This window comes from Oryctolagus cuniculus, chromosome 16 (genome assembly GCF_051225735.1).
Source record: "Oryctolagus cuniculus isolate XC-2025 breed Fujian yellow rabbit chromosome 16, ASM5122573v1, whole genome shotgun sequence".
Taxonomy (NCBI): domain Eukaryota; kingdom Metazoa; phylum Chordata; class Mammalia; order Lagomorpha; family Leporidae; genus Oryctolagus; species Oryctolagus cuniculus.
Genome location: NC_142882.1, coordinates 31,554,182 through 31,578,530, shown reverse-complemented (window position 1 = coordinate 31,578,530; position 24,349 = coordinate 31,554,182). Strand labels below are relative to the sequence as shown.

Genomic DNA, 24,349 nt, shown 5'->3' with positions numbered 1-24,349 from the left:
ATTTCTTGTGTGTTTTATTTCATAATGGCTACTCTGTCCAAACTCTTGTTTGTATTGCATCAGAATACAAAATTTGGGAAGGAAGAAGGCAAAGCCAACTCAGACCCAGAAAACATTTAGGAAATTGCCGCTCAAGAAGCCAAAAGTCACTGAGGCACCCAAAACAATGACAGCAAGCCAGAAGTGGAGCAAGCCAACAGCTGTGCCCTGATTGAAAAAGAACCTTCCTCTTGTGCCCTGAACTCAATATGCCAGCCTCAAAACCAAAGCTCACATCAGAAAATTCATTACAAACCATGATAAATAAGAAAAAAGAGAAAAAAGCCAAAGAAATGCAAGAATCCATAATGATATAGGGCTTGATTTAGTCGCTAGGAAACCGGCTGTTCCCGGATTCATCCACCCCTCCAGCTGACTGCCTGTGGAATTCTGACTGAATTAACCTGAAAATCACAGTGAAACTCAGTTTGGAGGCAATTAATATCTGTCACCTCAGCCAAAGTGTTCCATTTGATTTTCCAAAACACAAAAACTCACCTTGGTAGTGTTACTTGTAGATTTCTAAGCTTCAAACGCCTATTAGTTGTGTTTTTTCTTTCGTAATGGCTATTCTGTACAAACTCTTCTTTGCATTGCATCAGAATACAAAATTTGGGAAGGAAGAAGGCAAAGCCAACTCAGACCCTGAAAACATTTGGGAAATTGCCACACAAGAAACCACAAATCGGCTGAGGCACTCAAAACAATGACAGCAAGCCAGAAGTGGAGCAAGCCAACAGCTGTGCCCTGATTGAAAAAGAACCATCCTCTTGTGCCCTGAACTCCATATTGCAGACTCAAAACCAAAGCTCACATCAGAAAATTCATTACAAACCATGATAAATAAGAAAAAAGAGAAAAAAGCCAAAGAAATGCAAGAATCCATAATGATATTGGGTTTGATTTAGTTGCAAGGAAACCGGCTGTTCCCAGATTCATCCACCACTAAAGCTGACTGCCTGTGGAATTCTGACTGAATTAACCTGACAATCTCAGTGAAACTCAAGAAACCAAATATCAGCTGAGGCACCCAAAACAAAGACAATAGCCAGAATTGGAGCAGGCCAACAGCTGTGCCCTGTTTGAAAAAGACCATTCCTCCGGTGCCCTGAACTCAAAATGCCAGCCTCAAAACCAAAGCTCACATCAGAAAATTCATTACAAACCATGATAAATAAGGGAAATGTGAAAAAGCCAAAGAAATGCAAGAGTCCTTTGTGATATTTGGCAGGATTTAGACACAAAGAAACTGGCTGTTTCCAGATTCATACCCCCCTTCCACAGACTGACTTTGGAATTCTGATTGAATTCACCTCAAGATCGCTCTCACACTCCATTTGGAGGGAATTAGAATCTGTCCCCTCAGCAGAAGCGTTCCATGTCATTTTCCAAAACACAGAATCTCATCTTGGTTGTGTTGCCTATGGATTTCTAATCCTGAAAGGTCAATTTGCTGTGTTTTTTTTTTTTTCTTTCATAATGGCTACTCTGTCCAAAATCTTGCTTGTATTGCATCAGAATACAAAATTTGGGAAGGAAGAAGGCAAAACCAACTCAGACCCAGAAAACATTTAGGAAATTGCCACACAAGAAACCACAAATCAGCTGAGGCACCCAAAACAATGACAGCAAGCCAGAAGTGGAGCAAGCCAACAGCTGTGCCCTGATTGAAAAAGAACCTTCCTCTTGTGCCCTGAACTCAATATGCCAGCCTCAAATCTAAGCTCACATCAGAAAATTCATACAAACCATGATAAATAATGGAAATGTGAAAAAGCTGAAGAAATGCAAGCCTGTGGAATCCTAACTGAATTAACTGAATTAACCTGAAAATCGCAGTGAAACTGAGTTTGGAGGCATTAATATCTGTCACCTCAGCCAAAATGTTCCATTTCATTTTCCAAAACACAAAAACAACTTGGTCATGTTACCTGTAGATTTGTATGCTTCAAACACCTATTTGTTGTGTTTTTTATTTCATAATGGCTACTCTGTCCAAAATCTTGCTTGTATTGCATCAGAATACAAAATTTGGGAAGGAAGAAGGCAACACCAAATCAGACCCAGAAAACATTTAGGAAATTGCCACACAAGAAACCACAAATCAGCTGAGGCACCCAAAACAATGACAGCAAGCCAGAAGTGGAGCAAGCCAACAGCTGTGCCCTGATTGAAAAAGAACCTTCCTCTTGTGCCCTGAACTCAATATGCCAGCCTCAAAACCAAAGCTCACATCAGAAAATTCATTACAAACCATGATAAATAAGAAAAAAGAGAAAAAAGCCAAAAAAATGCAAGAATCCATAATGATATAGGGCTTGATTTAGTCGCTAGGAAACCGGCTGTTCCAGGATTCATCCACCCCTCCAGCTGACTGCCTGTGGAATTCTGACTGAATTAACCTGAAAATCACAGTGAAACTCAGTTTGGAGGCAATTAATATTTGTCACCTCAGCCAAAGTATTCCATTTTATTTTCATAAACACAAAAATTCACCTTGGTCATGTTACCTGTAGATTTCTAAGCTTCAAACACCTATTTTTTGTGTTTTTTATTTCATAATGGCTATTCTGTGCAAACTCTTCTTTGCATTGCATCAGAATACAAAATTTGGGAATAAGAAGGCAAAACCGACTCAGACCCAGAAAACATTTAGGAAATTGGCACTCAAGAAACCACAAATCGGCTGAGGCACCCAAAACAATGACAGCAAGCCAGAAGTGGAGCAAGCCAACAGCTGTGCCCTGATTGAAAAAGACCCTCCTCCGGTTCCATGAACTGCATATTGCAGCCTCTAAACCAAAGCTCACATCAGAAAATTCATTACAAATCATGATAAATAAGAAAAAAGAGAAAAATCCAAAGAAATGCAAGAATCCATAATGATATTGGGTTTGATTTAGTTGCAAGGAAACCGGCTGTTCCCAGATTCATCCACCACTAAAGCTGACTGCCTGTGGAATTCTGACTGAATTAACCTGACAATCCCAGTGAAACTCAAGAAACCAAATTTCAGCTGAGGCACCCAAAACACTGACAGGAAGCCAGAATTAGAGCACGCAAACAGCTGTGCCCTGTTTGAAAAAGACCATTCCTCCGGTGCCCTGAACTCTATATTGCAGCCTCAAAACCAAAGCTCACATCAGAAAATTCATTACAAACCATGATAAATAAGGGAAATGTGAAAAGCCAAAGAAATGCAAGAGTTCATTTTGATATTTGGCTGGATTCAGATAAAAGGAAACTGGCTGTTTCCAGATTCATCCCAACCTTCCACAGACTGAGTTTGGAATTCTGATTGAATTCACCTCAAAATCGCACTCACACTCAATTTGGAGTGAATTAAAATCTGTCCTCTCAGCAGAAGGGTTCCATGACTTTTTCCAAAACACAGAAACTCATCTTGGGCGTGTTGCCTGTAGATTTCTAATCCTGAAAGGGCAATGCGCTGTGTTTTTTTTTTTTTTTTTATCTTTCATAATGGCTACTCTCCAAAATCTTGCTTGTATTGCATCAGAATACAAAATTTGGGAATAAGTAGGCAAAACCGACTCAGACCCAGAAAACATTTAGGAAATTGGCACTCAAGAAACCACAAATCAGCTGAGACACCCAAAACAATGACAGCAAGCCAGAATTGGAGCAAGCCAACAGCTGTGCCCTGATTGAAAAAGAACCTTCCTCTTGTGCCTGAACTCAATATGCCAGACTCAAAACCAAAGCTCACATCAGAAAATTCATTACAAACCATGATAAATAAGAAAAAAGAGAAAAAAGCCAAAAAAATGCAAGAATCCATAATGATATAAGGCTTGATTTAGTCACAAGGAAACTGGCTGTTCCCGGATTCATCCACCCCTCCAGCTGACTGCCTGTGGAATTCTGACTGAATTAACCTGAAAATCACAGTGAAACTCAGTTTGGAGGCAATTAATATCTGTCACCTCAGCCAAAGTGTTCCATTTTATTTTCATAAACACAAAAACTCACCTTGGTTATGTTACCTGTAGATTTCTAAGCTTCAAACGCCTATTTGTTGTGTTTTTTATTTCATAATGGCTATTCTGTACAAACTCTTCTTTGCATTGCATCAGAATACAAAATTTGGGAAGGAAGAAGGCAAAGCCAACTCAGACCCAGAAAACATTTGGGAAATTGCCACACAAGAAACCACAAATCTGCTGAAGTACTCAAAATAAGGACAGCAAGCCAGAACTGCAGCCAGCCAACAGCTGTGCCCTGATTGAAAAAGAACCATCCTCTTGTGCCCTGAACTCAATATGCCAGCCTCAAAACCAAAGCTCACATGAGAAAATTAATTACAAACCATGATAAATAAGAAAAAAGAGAAAAAAGCCAAAGAAATGCAAGAGCACTTTGTGATATTTGGCTGGATTTAGACACAAGGAAACTGGCTGTTTCCAGATTCATCACCCCCTTCCACAGACTGACTTTGGAATTCTGATTGAATTCACCTCAAAATCGCACTCACACTCATTTGGGAGGGAATTAGAATCTGTCCCCTCAACAGAAGCGTTCTATGTCATTTTCCAAAACACAGAATCTCACCTTGGTTGTGTTGCCTGTAGATTTCTAATCCTGAAAGGGCAATGCGCTTTTTTTTTTTTCTTTCATAATGGCTACTCTCCAAAATCTTGCTTGTATTGCATCAGAATACAAAATTTGGGAATAAGAAGGCAAAACCGACTCAGACCCAGAAAACATTTAGGAAATTGGCACTCAAGAAACCACAAATCGGCTGAGGCACCCAAAACAATGACAGCAAGCCAGAATTGGAGCAAGCCAACATCTGTGCCCTGAATGAAAAAGAACCTTCCTCTTGTGCCCTGAACTCAATATGCCAGACTCAAAACCAAAGGTCACATCAGAAAATTCATTACAAACCATGATAAATAAGGGAAATGTGAAAAAGCCAAAGAAATGCAAGAGTCCTTTGTGATATTTGGCAGGATTTAGACACAAAGAAACTGGCTGTTTCCAGATTCATCCCCCCCTTCCACAGACCGACATTGGAATTCTGATTGAATTCACCTCAAAATCGCTCTCACACTCCATTTGGAGGGCATTAGAATCTGTCACCTCAGCAGAAGCGTTCCATGTCATTTTCCAAAACACAGAATCTCACCTTGGTTGTGTTGCCTATGGATTTCTAATCCTGGAAGGTCAGTTTGCTGTGTTTTTTTTTTTTTCTTTCATAATGGCTACTCTGTCCAAAATCTTGCTTGTATTGCATCAGAATACAAAAATTGGGAATAAGAAGGCAAAACCAACTCAGACCCAGAAAACATTTAGGAAATTGCCACACAAGAAACCACAAATCAGCTGAGGCACCCAAAACAATGACAGCAAGCCAGAAGTGGAGCAAGCCAACAGCTGTGCCCTGATTGAAAAAGAACCTTCCTCTTGTGCCCTGAACTCAATATGCCAGCCTCAAAACCAAAGCTCACATCAGAAAATTCATTACAAACCATGATAAATAAGAAAAAAGAGAAAAAAGCCAAAAAAATGCAAGAATCCATAATGATATAGGGCTTGATTTAGTCGCTAGGAAACCGGCTGTTCCCAGATACATCCACCGTCCAGCTGACAGCCTGTGGAATTCTGACTGAATTAACCTGAAAATCACAGTGAAACTCAGTTTGGAGGCAATTAATATCTGTCACCTCAGCCAAAGTGTTCCATTTTATTTTCATAAACACAAAAACTCACCTTGGTCATGTTACCTGTAGATTTCTAAGCTTCAAACACCTATTTGTTGTGTTTTTTCTTTCATAATGGCTATTCTGTACAAACTCTTCTTTGCATTGCATCAGAATACAAAATTTGGGAAGGAAGAAGGCAAAGCCAACTCAGACCCTGAAAACATTTGGGAAATTGCCACACTAGAAACCACAAATCGGCTGAGGCACTCAAAACAATGACAGCAAGCCAGAAGTGGAGCAAGCCAACAGCTGTGCCCTGATTGAAAAAGAACCTTCCTCTTGTGCCCTGAACTCAATATGCCAGCCTCAAAACCAAAGCTCACATCAGAAAATTCATTACAAACCATGATAAATAAGAAAAAAGGGAAAAAAGCCAAAAAAATGCAAGAATTCATAATGATATTGGGTTTGATTTAGTTGCAAGGAAACCGGCTGTTCCCAGATTCATCCACCACTAAAGCTGACTGCCTGTGGAATTCTGACTGAATTAACCTGACAATCACAGTGAAACTCAAGAAACCAAATTTCAGCTGAGGCACCCAAAATAAAAGACAATAGCCAGAATTGGAGCACACCAACAGCTGTGCCCTGTTTGAAAAAGACCATTCCTCAGGTGCCCTGAACTCTATATTGCAGCCTCAAAACCAAAGCTCACATCAGAAAATTCATTACAAACCATGATAAATAAGGGAAATGTGAAAAAGCCAAAGAAATGCAAGAGTCCTTTGTGATATTTGGCTGGATTTAGACACAAAGAAACTGGCTGTTTCCAGATTCATCCCCCACTTCCACAGATTCACTTTGGAATTCTGATTGAATTCACCTCAAAATCACACTCACACTCATTTGGGAGGGAATTAGAATCTGTCCCCTCAGCAGAAGCGTTCTATGTCATTTTCCAAAACACAGAAACTCATCTTGCTTGTGTTGCCTGTAGATTTCTAATCCTGAAAGGGCAATGCGCTGTGTTTTTTTTTTTTTCTTTCTTTCATAATGGCTACTCTCCAAAATCTTGCTTGTATTGCATCAGAATACAAAATTTGGGAATAAGAAGGCAAAACCGACTCAGACCCAGAAAACATTTAGGAAATTGCCACTCAAGAAACCACAAATCGGCTGAGGCACCCAAAACAATGACAGCAAGCCAGAAGTGGAGCAAGCCAACAGCTGTGCCCTGGTTGAAAAAGAACCTTCCTCTTGTGCCCTGAACTCAATATGCCAGACTCAAAACCAAAGCTCACATCAGAAAATTCATTACAAACCATGATAAATAAGGGAAATGTGAAAAAGCCAAAGAAATGCAAGAGTCCTTTGTGATATTTGGTAGGATTTAGACACAAAGAAACTGGCTGTTTCCAGATTCATCCCCCCCTTCCACAGACTGACTTTGGAATTCTGATTGAATTCACCTCAAGATCGCTCTCACACTCCATTTGGAGGGAATTAGAATCTGTCCCCTCAGCAGAAGCGTTCCATGTCATTTTCCAAAACACAGAATCTCATCTTGGTTGTGTTGCCTATGGATTTCTAATCCTGAAAGGTCAATTTGCTGTGTTTTTTTTTTTTCTTTCATAATGGCTACTCTGTCCAAAATCTTGCTTGTATTGCATCAGAATACAAAATTTGGGAAGGAAGAAGGCAAAACCAACTCAGACCCCGAAAACATTTAGGAAATTGCCACACAAGAAACCACAAATCAGCTGAGGCACCCAAAACAATGACAGCAAGCCAGAAGTGGAGCAAGCCAACAGCTGTGCCTGGATTGAAAAAGAACCTTCCTCTTGTGCCCTGAACTCAATATGCCAGCCTCAAAACCAAAGCTCACATCAGAAAATTCATTACAAACCATGATAAATAAGAAAAAAGAGAAAAAAGTCAAAGAAATGCAAGAGTCCTTTGTGATATTTGGCAGGATTTAGACACAAAGAAACTGGCTGTTTCCAGATTCACCCCCCCCTTCCACAGACTGACTTTGGAATTTTGATTGAATTCACCTCAAAATCGCTCTCACACTCCATTTGGAGGGAATTAGAATCTGTCACCTCAGCAGAAGCGTTCCATGTCATTTTCCAAAACACAGAATCTCACCTTGGTTGTGTTGCCTATGGATTTCTAATCCTGGAAGGTCAGTTTGCTGTGTTTTTTTTTTTTTCTTTCATAATGGCTACTCTGTCCAAAATTTTGCTTGTATTGCATCAGAATACAAAATTTGGGAAGGAACAAGACAAAACCAACTCAGACCCCGAAAACATTTAGGAAATTGCCACACAAGAAACCACAAATCAGCTGAAGCACCCAAAACAATGACAGCAAGCCAGAAGTGGAGCAAGCCAACAGCTGTGCCCTGATTGAAAAAGAACCTTCCTCTTGTGCCCTGAACTCAATATGCCAGCCTCAAAACCAAAGCTCACATCAGAAAATTCATTACAAACCATGATAAATAAGAAAAAAGAGAAAAAAGCCAAAGAAATGCAAGAATCCATAATGATATTGGGTTTGATTTAGTTGCAAGGAAACCGGCTGTTCCCAGATTCATCCACCACTAAAGCTGACTGCCTGTGGAATTCTGACTGAATTAACCTGACAATTGCATGAAACTCAAGATACCAAATTTCAGCTGAGGCACCCAAAACAAAGACAATAGCCAGAATTGGAGCACACCAACAGCTGTGCCCTGTTTGAAAAAGACCATTCCTCAGGTGCCCTGAACTCTATATTGCAGCCTCAAAACCAAAGGTCACATCAGAAAATTCATTACAAACCATGATAAATAAGGGAAATGTGAAAAAGCCAAAGAAATGCAAGAGTCCTTTGTGATATTTGGCTGGATTTAGACACAAAGAAACTGGCTGTTTCCAGATACATCCCCCCCTTCCACAGATTGACTTTGGAATTCTGATTGAATTCACCTCAAAATCGCACTCACACTCATTTGGGAGGGAATTAGAATCTGTCCCCTCAGCAGAAGCGTTCTATGTCATTTTCCAAAACACAGAAACTCATCTTGCTTGTGTTGCCTGTAGATTTCTAATCCTGAAAGGGCAATGCGCTGTGTTTTTTTTTTTTCTTTCTTTCATAATGGCTACTCTCCAAAATCTTGCTTGTATTGCATCAGAATACAAAATTTGGGAATAAGAAGGCAAAACCGACTCAGACCCAGAAAGCATTTAGGAAATTGCCACTCAAGAAACCACAAATCGGCTGAGGCACCCAAAACAATGACAGCAAGCCAGAAGTGGAGCAAGCCAACAGCTGTGCCCTGATTGAAAAAGAACCTTCCTCTTGTGCCCTGAACTCAATATGCCAGACTCAAAACCAAAGCTCACATCAGAAAATTCATTACAAACCATGATAAATAAGGGAAATGTGAAAAAGCCAAAGAAATGCAAGAGTCCTTTGTGATATTTGGCAGGATTTAGACACAAAGAAACTGGCTGTTTCCAGATTCATCCCCCCCTTCCACAGACTGACTTTGGAATTCTGATTGAATTCACCTCAAGATCGCTCTCACACTCCATTTGGAGGGCATTAGAATCTGTCCCCTCAGCAGAAGCGTTCCATGTCATTTTCCAAAACACAGAATCTCATCTTGGTTGTGTTGCCTATGGATTTCTAATCCTGAAAGGTCAATATGCTGTGTTTTTTTTTTTTCTTTCATAATGGCTACTCTGTCCAAAATCCTGCTTGTATTGCATCAGAATACAAAATTTGGGAAGGCAGAAGGCAAAACCAACTCAGACCCCGAAAACATTTAGGAAATTGCCACACAAGAAACCACAAATCAGCTGAGGCACCCAAAACAATGACAGCAAGCCAGAAGTGGAGCAAGCCAACAGCTGTGCCCTGATTGAAAAAGAACCTTCCTCTTGTGCCCTGAACTCAATATGCCAGCCTCAAAACCAAAGCTCACATCAGAAAATTCATTACAAACCATGATAAATAAGAAAAAAGAGAAAAAAGCCAAAAAAATGCAAGAATCCATAATGATATAGGGCTTGATTTAGTCGCTAGGAAAACGGCTGTTCCCGGATTCATCCACCCCTCCAGCTGACTGCCTGTGGAATTCTGACTGAATTTACCTGAAAATCACAGTGAAACTCAGTTTGGAGGCAATTAATATCTGTCACCTCAGCCAAAGTGTTCCATCTTATTTTCATAAACACAAAAACTCACCTTGGTCATGTTACCTGTAGATTTCTAAGCTTCAAACGCATATTTGTTGTGTTTTTTATTTCATAATGGCTATTCTGTACAAACTCTTCTTTGCATTGCATCAGAATACAAAATTTGGGAAGGAAGAAGGCAAAGCCAACTCAGACCCTGAAAACATTTGGGAAATTGCCATACAAGAAACCACAAATCGGCTGAGGCACCCAAAACAATGACAGCAAGCCAGAAGTGGAGCAAGCCAACAGCTGTGCCCTGATTAAAAAGAACCATCCTCTTGTGCCCTGAACTCAATATGCCAGCCTCAAAACCAAAGCTCACATCAGAAAATTCATTACAAACCATGATAAATAAGAAAAAAGAGAAAAAAGCCAAAAAAAATGCAAGAATCCATAATGATATAGGGCTTGATTTAGTTGCAAGGAAACCGGCTGTTCCCAGATTCATCCACCACTAAAGCTGACTGCCTGTGGAATTCTGACTGAATTAACCTGACAATCACAGTGAAACTCAAGAAACCAAATTTCAGCTGAGGCACCCAAAACTAGACAATTGCCAGAATTGGAGCACGCCAACAGCTGTGCCCTGTTTGAAAAAGACCATTCCTCAGGTGCCCTGAACTCTATATTGCAGCCTCAAAACCAAAGGTCACATCAGAAAATTCATTACAAACCATGATAAATAAGGGAAATGTGAAAAAGCCAAAGAAATGCAAGAGTCCTTTGTGATATTTGGCTGGATTTAGACACAAAGAAACTGGCTGTTTCCAGATTCATCCCCCCCTTCCACAGACTGACTTTGGAATTCTGATTGAATTCACCTCAAAATCGCTCTCACACTCATTTGGGAGGGAATTAGAATCTGTCCCCTCAGCAGAAGCGTTCTATGTCATTTTCCAAAACACAGAAACTCATCTTGGTTGCGTTGCCTGTAGATTTCTAATCCTGAAAGGGCAATGCGTTTTTTTTTTTTTTTCTTTCATAATGGCTACTCTCCAAAATCTTGCTTGTATTGCATCAGAATACAAAATTTGGGAATAAGAAGGCAAAACCGACTCAGACCCAGAAAGCATTTAGGAAATTGGCACTCAAGAAACCACAAATCGGCTGAGGCACCCAAAACAATGACAGCAAGCCAGAATTGGAGCAAGCCAACAGCTGTGCCCTGATTGAAAAAGAACCTTCCTCTTGTGCCCTGAACTCAATATGCCAGCCTCAAAACCAAAGCTCACATCAGAAAATTCATTACAAACCATGATAAATAAGAAAAAAGAGAAAAAAGCCAAAAAAATGCAAGAATCCATAATGATATAGGGCTTGATTTAGTTGCAAGGAAACCGGCTGTTCCCAGATTCATCCACCACTAAAGCTGACTGCCTGTGGAATTCTGACTGAATTAACCTGACAATCACAGTGAAACTCAAGAAACCAAATTTCAGCTGAGGCACCCAAAGCAAAGACAATAGCCAGAATTGGAGCACGCCAACAGCTGTGCCCTGTTTGAAAAAGACCATTCCTCAGGTGCCCTGAACTCTATATTGCAGCCTCAAAACCAAAGGTCACATCAGAAAATTCATTACAAACCATGATAAATAAGGGAAATGTGAAAAAGCCAAAGAAATGCAAGAGTCCTTTGTGATATTTGGCTGGATTTAGACACAAAGAAACTGGCTGTTTCCAGATTCATCCCCCCCTTCCACAGACTGACTTTGGAATTCTGATTGAATTCACCTCAAAATCGCTCTCACACTCATTTGGGAGGGAATTAGAATCTGTCCCCTCAGCAGAAGCGTTCTATGTCATTTTCCAAAACACAGAAACTCATCTTGGTTGTGTTGCCTGTAGATTTCTAATCCTGAAAGGGCAATGCGTTTTTTTTTTTTTTTCTTTCATAATGGCTACTCTCCAAAATCTTGCTTGTATTGCATCAGAATACAAAATTTGGGAATAAGAAGGCAAAACCGACTCAGACCCAGAAAACATTTAGGAAATTGGCACTCAAGAAACCACAAATCGGCTGAGGCACCCAAAACAATGACAGCAAGCCAGAAGTGGAGCAAGCCAACATCTGTGCCCTGAATGAAAAAGAACCTTCCTCTTGTGCCCTGAACTCAATATGCCAGACTCAAAACCAAAGGTCACATCAGAAAATTCATTACAAACCATGATAAATAAGGGAAATGTGAAAAAGCCAAAGAAATGCAAGAGTCCTTTGTGATATTTGGCAGGATTTAGACACAAAGAAACTGGCTGTTTCCAGTATCATCCCCCCTTCCACAGACTGACTTTGGAATTCTGATTGAATTCACCTCAAAATCGCTCTCACACTCCATTTGGAGGGAATTAGAATCTGTCCCCTCAGCAGAAGCGTTCCATGTCATTTTCCAAAACACAGAATCTCATCTTGGTTGTGTTGCCTATGGATTTCTAATCCTGAAAGGTCAATTTGCTGTGTTTTTTTTTTCTTTCATAATGGCTACTCTATCCAAATTCTTGGTTGTATTGCATCCGAATACAAAATTTGGGAAGGAAGAAGACAAAACCAACTCAGACCCCGAAAACATTTAGGAAATTGCCACACAAGAAACCACAAATCAGCTGAGGCACCCAAAACAATGACAGCAAGCCAGAATTGGAGCAAGCCAACAGCTGTGCCCTGATTGAAAAAGAACCTTCCTCTTGTGCCCTGAACTCAATATGCCAGCCTCAAAACCAAAGCTCACATCAGAAAATTCATTACAAACCATGATAAATAAGAAAAAAGAGAAAAAAGCCAAAAAAATGCAAGAATCCATAATGATATAGGGCTTGATTTAGTCGCTAGGAAACCGGCTGTTCCCGGATTCATCCACCCCTCCAGCTGACTGCCTGTGGAATTCTGACTGAATTAACCTGAAAATCACAGTGAAACTCAGTTTGCAGGCAATTAATATCTGTCACCTCAGCCAAAGTATTCCATTTTATTTTCATAAACACAAAAACTCACCTTGGTCATGTTACCTGTAGATTTCTAAGCTTCAAACACCTACTTTTTGTGTTTTTTATTTCATAATGGCTATTCTTTACAAACTCTTCTTTGCATTGCATCAGAATACAAAATTTGGGAATAAGAAGGCAAAACCGACGCAGACCCAGAAAACATTTAGGAAATTGGCACTCAAGAAACCACAAATCAGCTGAGGCACCCAAAACAATGACAGCAAGCCAGAATTGGAGCAGGCCAACAGCTGTGCCCTGATTGAAAAAGAACCTTCCTCTTGTGCCCTGAACTCAATATGCCAGCCTCAAAACCAAAGCTCACATCAGAAAATTCATTACAAACCATGATAAATAAGAAAAAAGAGAAAAAAGCCAAAAAAATGCAAGAATCCATAATGATATAGGGCTTGATTCAGTCACTAGGAAACCGGCTGTTCCCGGATTCATCCACCCCTCCAGCTGACTGCCTGTGGAATTCTGACTGAATTTACCTGAAAATCACAGTGAAACTCAGTTTGGAGGCAATTAATATCTGTCACCTCAGCCAAAGTGTTCCATTTTATTTTCATAAACACAAAAACTCACCTTGGTCATGTTACCTGTAGATTTCTAAGCTTCAAACGCCTATTTGTTGTGTTTTTTTCTTTCATAATGGCTATTCTGTACAAAGTCTTCTTTAAATTGCATCAGAATACAAAATTTGGGAAGGAAGAAGGCAAAGCCAACTCAGACCCTGAAAACATTTGGGAAATTGCCACACAAGAAACCACTAATCGGCTGAGGCACTCAAAACAATGACAGCAAGCCAGAAGTGGAGCAAGCCAACAGCTGTGCCCTGATTGAAAAAGAACCATCCTCTTGTGCCCTGAACTCCATATTGCAGCCTCAACCAAAGCTCACATCAGAAAATTCATTACAAACCATGATAATTAAGAAAAAAGTGAAAAAGCCAAAGAAATGCAAGAATCCATAATGATATTGGGTTTGATTTAGTTGCAAGGAAACCGGCTGTTCCCAGATTTATCCACCACTAAAGCTGACTGCCTGTGGAATTCTGACTGAATTAACCTGACAATCCCAGTGAAACTCAAGAAACTAAATTTCAGCTGAGGCACCCAAAACAAAGACAATAGCCAGAATTGGAGCACACCAACAGCTGTGCCCTGTTTGAAAAAGACCATTCCTCAGGTGCCCTGAACTCTATATTGCAGCCTCAAAACCAAAGCTCACATCAGAAAATTCATTACAAACCATGATAAATAAGAAAAAAGAGAAAAAAGCCAAAGAAATGCAAGAGTCCTTTGTGATATTTGGCTGGATTTAGACACAAAGAAACTGGCTGTTTCCAGATTCATCCCCCCCTTCCACAGACTGACTCTGGAATTCTGATTGAATTCACCTCAATATCGCACTCACACTCATTTTGGAGGGAATTAGAATCTGTCCCCTCAGCAGAAGCGTTCTATGTCATTTTCCAAAACACAGAATCTCACCTTGGTTGTGTTGCCTGTAGATTTCTAATCCTGAAAGGGCAATGCGCTGTGTTTTTTTTTTTTTTTTCTTTCATAATGGCTACTCTCCAAAACATGCTTGTATTGCATCAGAATACAAAATTTGGGAATAGGAAGGTAAAACCGACTCAGACCCAGAAAACATTTAGGAAATTGGCACTCAAGAAACCACAAATCGGCTGAGGCACCCAAAACAATGACAGCAAGCCAGAATTGGAGCAAGCCAACAGCTGTGCCCTGATTGAAAAAGAACCTTCCTCTTGTGCCCTGAACTCAATATGCCAGCCTCAAAACCAAAGCTCACATCAGAAAATTCATTACAAACCATGATAAATAAGAAAAATGAGAAAAAAGCCAAAAAAATGCAAGAATCCATGATGATATTGGACTTGATTTAGTCTCAAGAAAACCGAATGTTCCCGGATTCATCCACACCTCCAGCTGATGCCTGTGGAATTCTGTCTGAATTAACCTGAAAATCACAGTGAAACTCATTTTGGAGGCAATTAATATCTGTCACCTCAGCCAAAGTGTTCCATTTGATTTTCCAAAACACAAAAACTCACCTTGGTCGTGTTACCTGTAGATTTATATTCTTCAAATGCCCATTTGTAATGTTTTTTATTTCATAATGGCTACTCTGTCCAAACTCTTGTTTGTGTTGCGTCAGAATACAGAATTTGGGAATGAAGAAGGCAAAGCCAACTCAGACCCCGAAAACATTTAGGAAATTGCCACACAAGAAACCACAAATCGGCTGAGGCACCCAAAACAATGACAGCAAGCCAGAATTGAAGCAGGCCAACAGCTATGCCCTGTTTGAAAAAGACCATTCCTCCTGTGCACTGAACTCTATATTGCAGCCTCAAAACCAAAGCTCACATCAGAAAATTCATTACAAACCATGATAAAAAGAAAAAAGAGAAAGAAGCCAAAGAAATGCAAGAGTCCTTTGTGATATTGGGCTTGATTTAGTTGCAAGGAAACCAGCTGTTCCCGGATTCATCCACCCCTCCTAGCTGACTGGCTGTGGAATTCTGATTGAATTCACCTGAAAATCGCACTCACTCTCGATTTGGAGGAAATTAATATCTGCCCCTCAGTGGAAGGGTTCTATGTCATTTTCCAAAACCCAAAAACTCATCTTGGTCATGTTGCCTATGATTTCTAATCATGAAAACCCAATATGTTCTGTTTTTCAATTTCCTGATGGATCCTCGTTCTAAACCCTTGTTTGTATTGCATCAGAATACACAATTTGAAAAGGAAAAAGGCAAAACCAACTCAGACCAACAAAGCATTTAGGAAAAAGTCGCTCAAAATGAAAAATTGCCTGAGGCACCCAAAGCAATTACAGAAAGCCAGAATTGGAGAGAAACAACAGCTGTGCCCTAATTGAAAAAGACCATTCCTCTGGTTCCCTGAACTCCTTAAGCCAGCCTCAAAACCACAACCCACATCAGAAAATTTATTACAAACCATGATAAATAAGAAAATGTGAAAAATGCAAAAAAGAAAAAGAAATGCAAGAGTCCTTCGTGATATGGCGCTTGTTTTAGTACAAGGAAACCAGCTGTTTCCGGATTCATCCACCCCTCCCAGCTGACTGACTGTGGAATTCTGATTGTATTCACCTGAAAAGAGAGAACATTTATAAGTATATTGGGACTGTGGAACCTGTCATTTACCAATCACATGTTAGACTGAATCATAGACCAAATATAGGGAAGAAATCCTATGCATGTAAACCTTGTGGGAATTCATTCAGTATTAAATACCCTCCATCACAGCACTCATATTGTGGAAAACCCTCATGTGTGTAATGATTGTGTGGAAACCACTCACCAGAAGTCAGATCTCATTAGACATCAGAGAATTCACACAGGGTTGAAATCTTACAAATCTAATGACTGTGGGAAGTTCTTTGGCCAGAAGAAACACCTCATAAATCATCAGAGAATTCACACAGGTGAGAAACCTTTTGAATGTAATGACTGTGGAAAATCCTTTGGCCAGAAGGCAAACCTCATAAATCATCAGAGAATTCACACAGGTGAGAAACCTTATGAATGCAATTACTATGGAAAATCCTTTGGCCAGAAGGCAAACCTCATAAATCATCAGAGAATTCACAGAGGGGAGAAACCTTATGAATGCAATCATTGTGGAAAAGCCTTTGCTGAGAAATCAAAGCTCACAAAGCATCAGACAATTTGTACTGGGGGAAACCTTATGATTGCAATGACTGTGGAAAAACCTTTGCTGAGAAGTCAAACCTCAGAAAGTATCAGAGCCTTCACACCATGGAGAAAGCTTATAAATGAAATGACTGTGGAAAAGCCTTTGGTCCCATCCTTGCATACCAAGGATAAATCCCACTTGGTCTGGGTGGATGATCTTTCTGATGCATTGTTGGATTCAATTGGCCAGAATTCTGTTGCAGATCTTTGCATGTATGTTCATCAGGGAAATTGGTCTATAATTACTTTCTTTGTTGCACTTTTTTCAAGTTTAGGAATGAAGGTGATGTTGGCTTCATAGAAAGAATTTGGGAGAATCGCCTCTCTCTCAATTGTTTTGAATAACTTGAGAAGAATTGCAGTTAGTGCTTTAAATGTCTGTTAGAATTCAGCAGTGAAGCCTTCCAGTTTTGGGGTTTTCTTGGTAGTGATGGTCTTTATTACTGGTATCATTTCCATCTGGTTATGTGTGTGTTTAGGTTTTCTATATCTTTGTTGCTCAATTTAGGTAGGTTTTATGGATGGAAGGATGGTGGAAAGCCTCTTTGCTGTACTTCATAACTCATAAGATATCAGAGTATCCACACAGGGAATTTTCTACTTGACCTTTTTGTGCAAGTTATATCTCATGAAATATTAGAGAATTCACCAAGGGGAGAAATGCATGAATATAATACATGTGAATAGCCTTTGTGGTGCAAATCAGACCTCATCAAACATAAAAGAATTCTCATGGGGAGCAATTTTATGAATGTAATGACTCAGAGCCTTTTACCATAATTCAGCCCTCATTGTACATCATCAAATTCATATAGGGAAAAACTCCTTTGAAAGTAAAATCCCTTTAATTAGAAGCCATACCTCATAAGACAACAGGGAATTCACGTGGGAGAGAAACCTTATGGGTGTAATGAGTGTTGGAAAGCTCTGCCCAAATCTCTCCTTATATCAGAATGCACAACATATATATCTAATGAATGAAATAAATGTGAGAAAGTCATTTCACATAGGTAATGCCTCATAATCCATCATGGAATTTGAACAAGGGAGAGACCTTAACAATATAATGAATGTGGAAGAGCTTTTCTCCAAAATTCATGTAAGTATTGTGACAAAACCTTTTGCTGGAAATCACATCCTATCCAACAGAGACTCATGTAAAGGAGAAAGCTTATAAATATTATTAGAGTCAGAAGTCAATGGTACATCAGAGAATTGACACAGGTGGTTTCTTAGGCGTATACTGATTGTGCAAAAACATTTTCTTTATTTCAGGCTTGTATAGACACAGAATTCACAAAAGGTGATAGTCTTTGCATGCTGTAAATACAATAAAACCTTTAGCCAGAAATTAGACATCAACAGACTTCAGAGAATTCATAAGGAACAAAAGTCTATGCAATGAATTTGGAAAATGTATTTCTGTTATAAATCAGTCTTCAATTCCCATGAATAGACTCACAAATGAGAAAACATGCATGCATAGAAAAGTTTTGTACCATAAATTATCTCTAGATGGTAAACTAATATATCACACAAAAGAAAAATCATGAGTGTAATGGAATTGGGAAACCCTTTGCTATAAGGCAGATTTCCAGAAAGCTTAGCAAGATTACAGAAAAGTCTCTGAAAATGTAACATGTCTGAAAGATTTGTTGGCATCACAAACTGGAGGATAGCTCAAGTGCATGTGTTTTTGTGCCTGGCATCCAAATTGATATCTCTTTTTCTTTGATGAATTCCTTGTTTATTTATTTAGCAGATTTAGAGACAAAGGATTCCTGTCCATTGATTTACTACTATATGCCCACAATTGCCATGGTAAGGTCTATGGCAAAAACTGAGTGCTGGGGGCTGTGAATCTGATTCATCACTGATAACATTGAAGACATTGGTTCCTGGTTCTTATGCTGCTATGCATGGAAATGTTTCTCTAATTTCATTTTCAAATAGTTCATTGTTAATATAAAGAAATGCTTCTAATTTTTAAAATTTCATTGAAATAATTTGTGATTAATGTGTCCTAGTCATGCATTATTACAGGGTGTAGTGCAATATTTGCACACATTTATGCAGTAAAAAGTGATCAAGCTAAGCAACTACAGTTTTATTAAGTTTTTAAAGAGTTATTTATTTGAAAGACAGAGTTACAGAGAGAAGTAGCAGCAGAGAGAGAGAGAGGTCTTCCTCTGCCGGTTCACTCCCCAGATGGCCACAATGGCCGGAGCTCTGCCAATCTGATTCCAGGAACCAGGAGCTTCTTCCAGATCTCCCACTTGGGTGCAGGGACCCAAGGACTTGGGCCATCTTCTACTGCTTTCCCAGGCCATAGCAGAGAGTTGGATCAGAAGAGGAGCAGCCAGGACTAGAACTGGTACCCACAGGGGATGCTGGTGCTTCAGGCCAGGGTGTTAGCCCACTGTGCCACAATGCTGGCCCCCAAGCAACTACAGTTTCTAATTCTTCTCCATGATTTGAGACTACCAGCTCCTCTCCTTCAGTTCTTTACACAGAACCTAATATGGTTGAATGTAGTCATCTCATTATATTATGGAACACCAGAAGTTCTTTCTGCCTCTTTGATTTTTGATACCTATTATCCAATCCCCCTCTATCCCTAGCTGCTTCCCTTCTCAGCCTCTAGTAATCACAGTTCTGTGTTCAGATCCATTATTTTCTTTCACTTCCACATGCGACAAGGACCAGGTGACATTTGTGTTCCTGCTTCTGGCTTATTTCAATTAATTTAATAATATTTTGTTCTTTTTTTGTATCTAAAAGAGGTTGCCCTGTCCATTGTTTTTCACTGATGGACAGCTAGATTGGTTTCACATCCTGGCTGCAGTGAACTGTGTTATAGTGGCTGTGTTATGGGAAAATTGCTCTATCTTTGATATGCTCTCCTCCTTTCCTTCTAATAAAATTTCCTTATTCTATATAGCCAAGAGCAAGATAACTCTCACATGGTAGGTCAATTTTTATCTTAGTTTAATTTTTGTTATTTATTTGAAAGAGTTACAATAGAGGTAGAGACACAGAGAGGTCCTCCATTAGCTGGTTCGCTCTACAGATGACTACAAAGGCCAGAGTTATGCCATTCTGAAACCTGGAGACAGGAGCTTCCTCTGGGTCTCCCTCATGGGTGCATGGGCCCAAGGACTTGGGCCATCTTCTACTGCTATCCCAGGAGATAGCAGAGAGCTGGATTGGAAGAAGAGCAGCTGGAACTAGAACTGGCACCCAAATGGGATGCTGGCCCTTCAGGCCAGGGCTTTAACTCACTGCACAACAGCGCCAGCCCCAATTTTTATCCTTTTTAAGGAATGACCATACTGTTCTGCATAACATCTGTACTAACTTGTGTTTTCACCTACCATATATGGTGGTTTTCTTTTCCCATGTGCTCTCTAGCATTTGTTATTTTTTATCAGTTTGGCATAAAAATGATATAGTATTGTTCATGTTTTTGTGTATTTTGAAATCAGTTAATTTGTTTATTAAATCTTTATTATTTGAAAGGTGGATTTAGAGAGAGAGGGAAAGACATAGATAGCTTTCATCTGCTGGCTCACACCCCAGAGAGTTTCAACAGTTGAGCCTGGGGCATGCTGGAGTCAGGAGCTTCATCCAAGTCTCCCACATGAGTGGCAAGGACCTGAGTCCTTCGTCCATCTTCTGCTGGTTTCCCAGGTGTTTAGCAGTGAGCTAAATTGGAAGTGGAGATTCCTAAACTCAAAGTGGAACTCAGATGTTATGCTGGCCTCACAGATTGCAGCTTTCCCCACTTGGCCACAATGCCAGCCCCTCTATCAATTTAATTCCTCAAAAATAGCTCAGTAATGTTGGCATCTATCTCATTTTGTTTTTTCTCTGTTATTATTCAACTTATTGATGTCTTATTTTTGTTCACATTATTCCTCTCAATTGCTCTACCTGAGGTGAGTAGGGCTGCTGTGTTGCTTAAATGAAGTGTATGCTTTAGATTACTCATTTAATGAGTGCATGTCATTCACATAGCACTTCACTGAAGTTCTACTATGTCCCAAATCCTCTTCTAGGCACAGAATTTAGACCACTTTTCTCTTAGGCCCAGATCTTGCCTTTAACATACTACTTGGAATTTAGTAGCTCATGAAATCTGCAGACTGCATAAATGAATGAATATTTTGAGGGCTGTGCTTTTGTGGAGGAACTTCATAGGAGACCGAAGGAATAAAATAAATCAAAAGTATCCACAGTATATAGAATGTATACTATTTTACAAGTCACAGAGAAGAAGAAGAAGAAGGAAAGTAGTAAGACTAGAAAGTTTGTGGCAAGACTAACAGGCGCTGGTCAAGAACTTAATAAGCACATTAGGAAAGCAGTAAGGTTTCTTTTTTTTTTTTTGAGGAAAAGTTTTTATTTCTAGTGATGAAATTGGCTACAGAACATTATGAAAGTTTAAAAATACAAAGAGAAATTGTCTATAATTAATAGATTCAAAATTTGACAATCAGTGAATATCATTATTAGTCATTACCAACAACAGTTATTGATTTGAAAGGCAGAGTGACAGGAAGAGGGAACCACTGCTTCACTCCCCAGACACTTGCAATAGCCAAAGCTTGACCAAGCCAAAACCAGGAACTGGGAATTCATTCTGGATGTCCCATTTGGGTGCAGGGACCCAAGCACTTCTGCCATCCTCCGTCTCCTCCCAGGGTGCACACTAGCAGAAACTTGCCTCAAAGCAGAGAAGCTACCACTCAAGCCAGACATTTGTATATGGGATGTGGGTGTGTGGTGGTGATAGCAAGCCCTCATAGATAAAAAAAAAAAAAGACAAAGTTATTTCTATGCCAAGGAAATTACTCTGTAGTCTTTCTCTTATAAACTACGTATTGCTGAACCTAGATAATTTTTCCTTTATTTAACAATGACATGAAAATGTCAGTTGAGTTGGCTTTCCTGAAGACCTTGTTTCTTGAATATTAGTGGCTAGTTGAGATAAATTCTTTTCATCTCTTTCTCGCTTCGGCAGCACATGTGCTCGCTTCGGCAGCACATATACTAAAATTGGAACGATACAGAGAAGATTAGCATGCCCCTGCGCAGTAAGGTTTCTTTACCTCCCTGTAGACTCTGCTCTCCAGAGGTGAACAGGGTCCTCTAAACCCACTTGCTGCACACACAAACACCTGAGTGTTGTATTCTCCCACAGGTGTTGGAGACTGATATGGTGTTCTGATTTATATTTACATAATGGCTAGTGACATCGGGCATATTCACATGTTTTGACCATTTACATTTCTTCTGAGAAATGTCTATTCAGATCCTTGCCTGTTTCTTCACTGTATTTTTTGGAGTTTTTCCAATTCATGTAAATGTTCTGGAAATCTGTAAACATTCAGAGTTTTAATTTTTCCTGCCATCTGTTCATTGTATCTACACTCTGATGTTTACTTTGTTGTGAAGAAGTATCTTAGTTGGATATACTCAAATGTCTCTGTTTTTATTTTTGTGACTATTGCTATTGGAATCTTACCCAAAAGCTATTGTGTGTTGACAATATTTAGAGTTTCCCTATGTTTACTTGGGTTTGGGTCTTATGATTACATTTTAATTCACTGTGAGTTCACTTTCACATAGTGTAAGAGATGTTGGAGTCTCTTTTCAGGCTTCTACATATGGATAATCAAGTTCCTCTGCACCACTTGTGAAAGAGATTCTTCTTTCTCCAGTTCATTTTAGTTCCTTTGTTAAATATGAGTTGCTGGTAGAAATTTGGGTTTATTTCTATGCTACCAAGTCTTTTCCATTGAACTATGTGTCTGTTATTATATCAGTGCTAACACTTCTTCTTCTTTTTTTTTTTTTTGCAGTATATTTATTTGAAAGGCAGAGTTACAGAGAGGTAGAGGCAGAGAGAGAGAGAGGTCTTCCATCCACTGGTTTACTCCCCAAATGGCCACAATGGCCGGAGCTCTGTTGATCTGAATCCAAGTGTCAGGAGCTTCTTCCAGGTCTCTATGCAGGTGCAGGGGCCCAAAGACTTTGGCCATTTTCTACTTTTTTCTCAGGCTATACCAGAGAGGGGTATAAGAAGTGGAGCAGCTGGGAAACATACTGGCACCCATATGAGATGCCAGCACTGCAGACGGTGACTTTACCTGCTTTGTCATAGTGCTGACCCCTGTAATATGTCTTAAAATATGGTGTGATGTCTCCAGCTTTTTTTTGCTTTATAATATTGCTTTAGATGTTAAGCATCTCTCATGTTTCTATGTGAATTTTAGCATCATTTTTTCTAGCTCTGAGAACATCGTTGGTATGTTGATTGGGATTGCATTGAATTTGCAAATTGCTTTTGGTAGTATGGATATTTTGGTATTATTCTTCCCATTCACAAACATAAGTTTTCTGTGAGACTGTCAAAAAGCCTTGACAAAAATTGGACTTTATTACACAAAAATTCATCACTTTTTGGGATCATTTAAATCCATAATTTTGCACTAATATTTGATAAATAATTAAAGACTTTGAGCATTTTAGTAGGAGAAATTAAAATATTTATCAATTTATTCAAATATTGTTTAGATGTGATATTCAAATATTGTTTAGAGCCATTGTCTGTATTCCCTCTAAATTACGATCTTTTTGCTTTTTGCCTGTTAAACTTGTCCCTTGATTCAACAACCGTTTTTAATGTAATGTAAACTGAAAATGTCATTTCATAAGCTAAAAAAAATGACAAAGAAGGAAAAAGAAGGGAGGGAGGTTGAGTATATAATTATGTTCTCCGAATTTTTTCTATAAAACATATTGAATCATTTAAAAGCTAATTAAAATTAAACTCAAAATTGGACCATTATGACCAATATTTAAAACAAGTGATTAAAAACTGTAGATGTCTTCAATTTTGATTATCATTCTTCTTTAGAATACCTGAAAGAAATCCAGTTTCTCACTTTAAAATATACCAGTGTGTTAGAATTTAGTATTAAATGACTTTGTTTAAAAGTGTTATTTAATCTATTGCTTTAAGTAGTAATACTATGGCCATTGTAAAACAAAATCCTTATCATTTTTCATAAAACAGGAAGGGCCTTTAAAACATCATCACTAAAAATATTAAGAGACCTAAAATATAACATTCTTAAAACCCAAGTGATACCATTCAAAATTTTCAAATATGCAGGGATAGTTCATGTCAAGTAACTAAATAATTGTTAAGTGTATATATGGAATAGCTTCTATAAATTCTTTTGGCAAGGGCTGGCACTGTGGCATAGTGGGTGAGGCTGCCACCTGCAGTGCTGGTATTCCATAGGGGCATCAGTTCAAGACCTGGCTGCTCCACTTCCTATCCAGCTCTCTGCTATGGCCTGGGAAACACTATAAAATGGTACAAGTCCTTGGGCCCCTGCAACTGCATAGGAGACCAGGAAGAGGCTCCTGGTTCCTGCCTTCCAGTCAGCACAGCTCCAGCCATGGAGGCCAACTGTGGAGTGAACCAGTGAATGGAAGACCACTCTCTCTGCCTGTTCTTCTCTCTCTGTGTAATTCTGACTTTCAAATAATATAAATAAATCTTTAAAAAATTCTTTTGGCAAATAGATGAAGCTATTTGTTATACATTTCAAATAAATAGCAAACATACTAGAAAAATATATTGAATAAAATTTAAGCAACTCATAGCTATACACAGA

General features: G+C 39.2%; 1 pseudogene; it reads left to right on the top strand.

Annotated features, from left to right (window-relative positions):
* Positions 1-21,686: 21,686 nt before the first annotated feature.
* Positions 21,687-21,754, top strand: LOC138848331 (U6 spliceosomal RNA; annotated as a pseudogene).
* Positions 21,755-24,349: the final 2,595 nt, after the last annotated feature.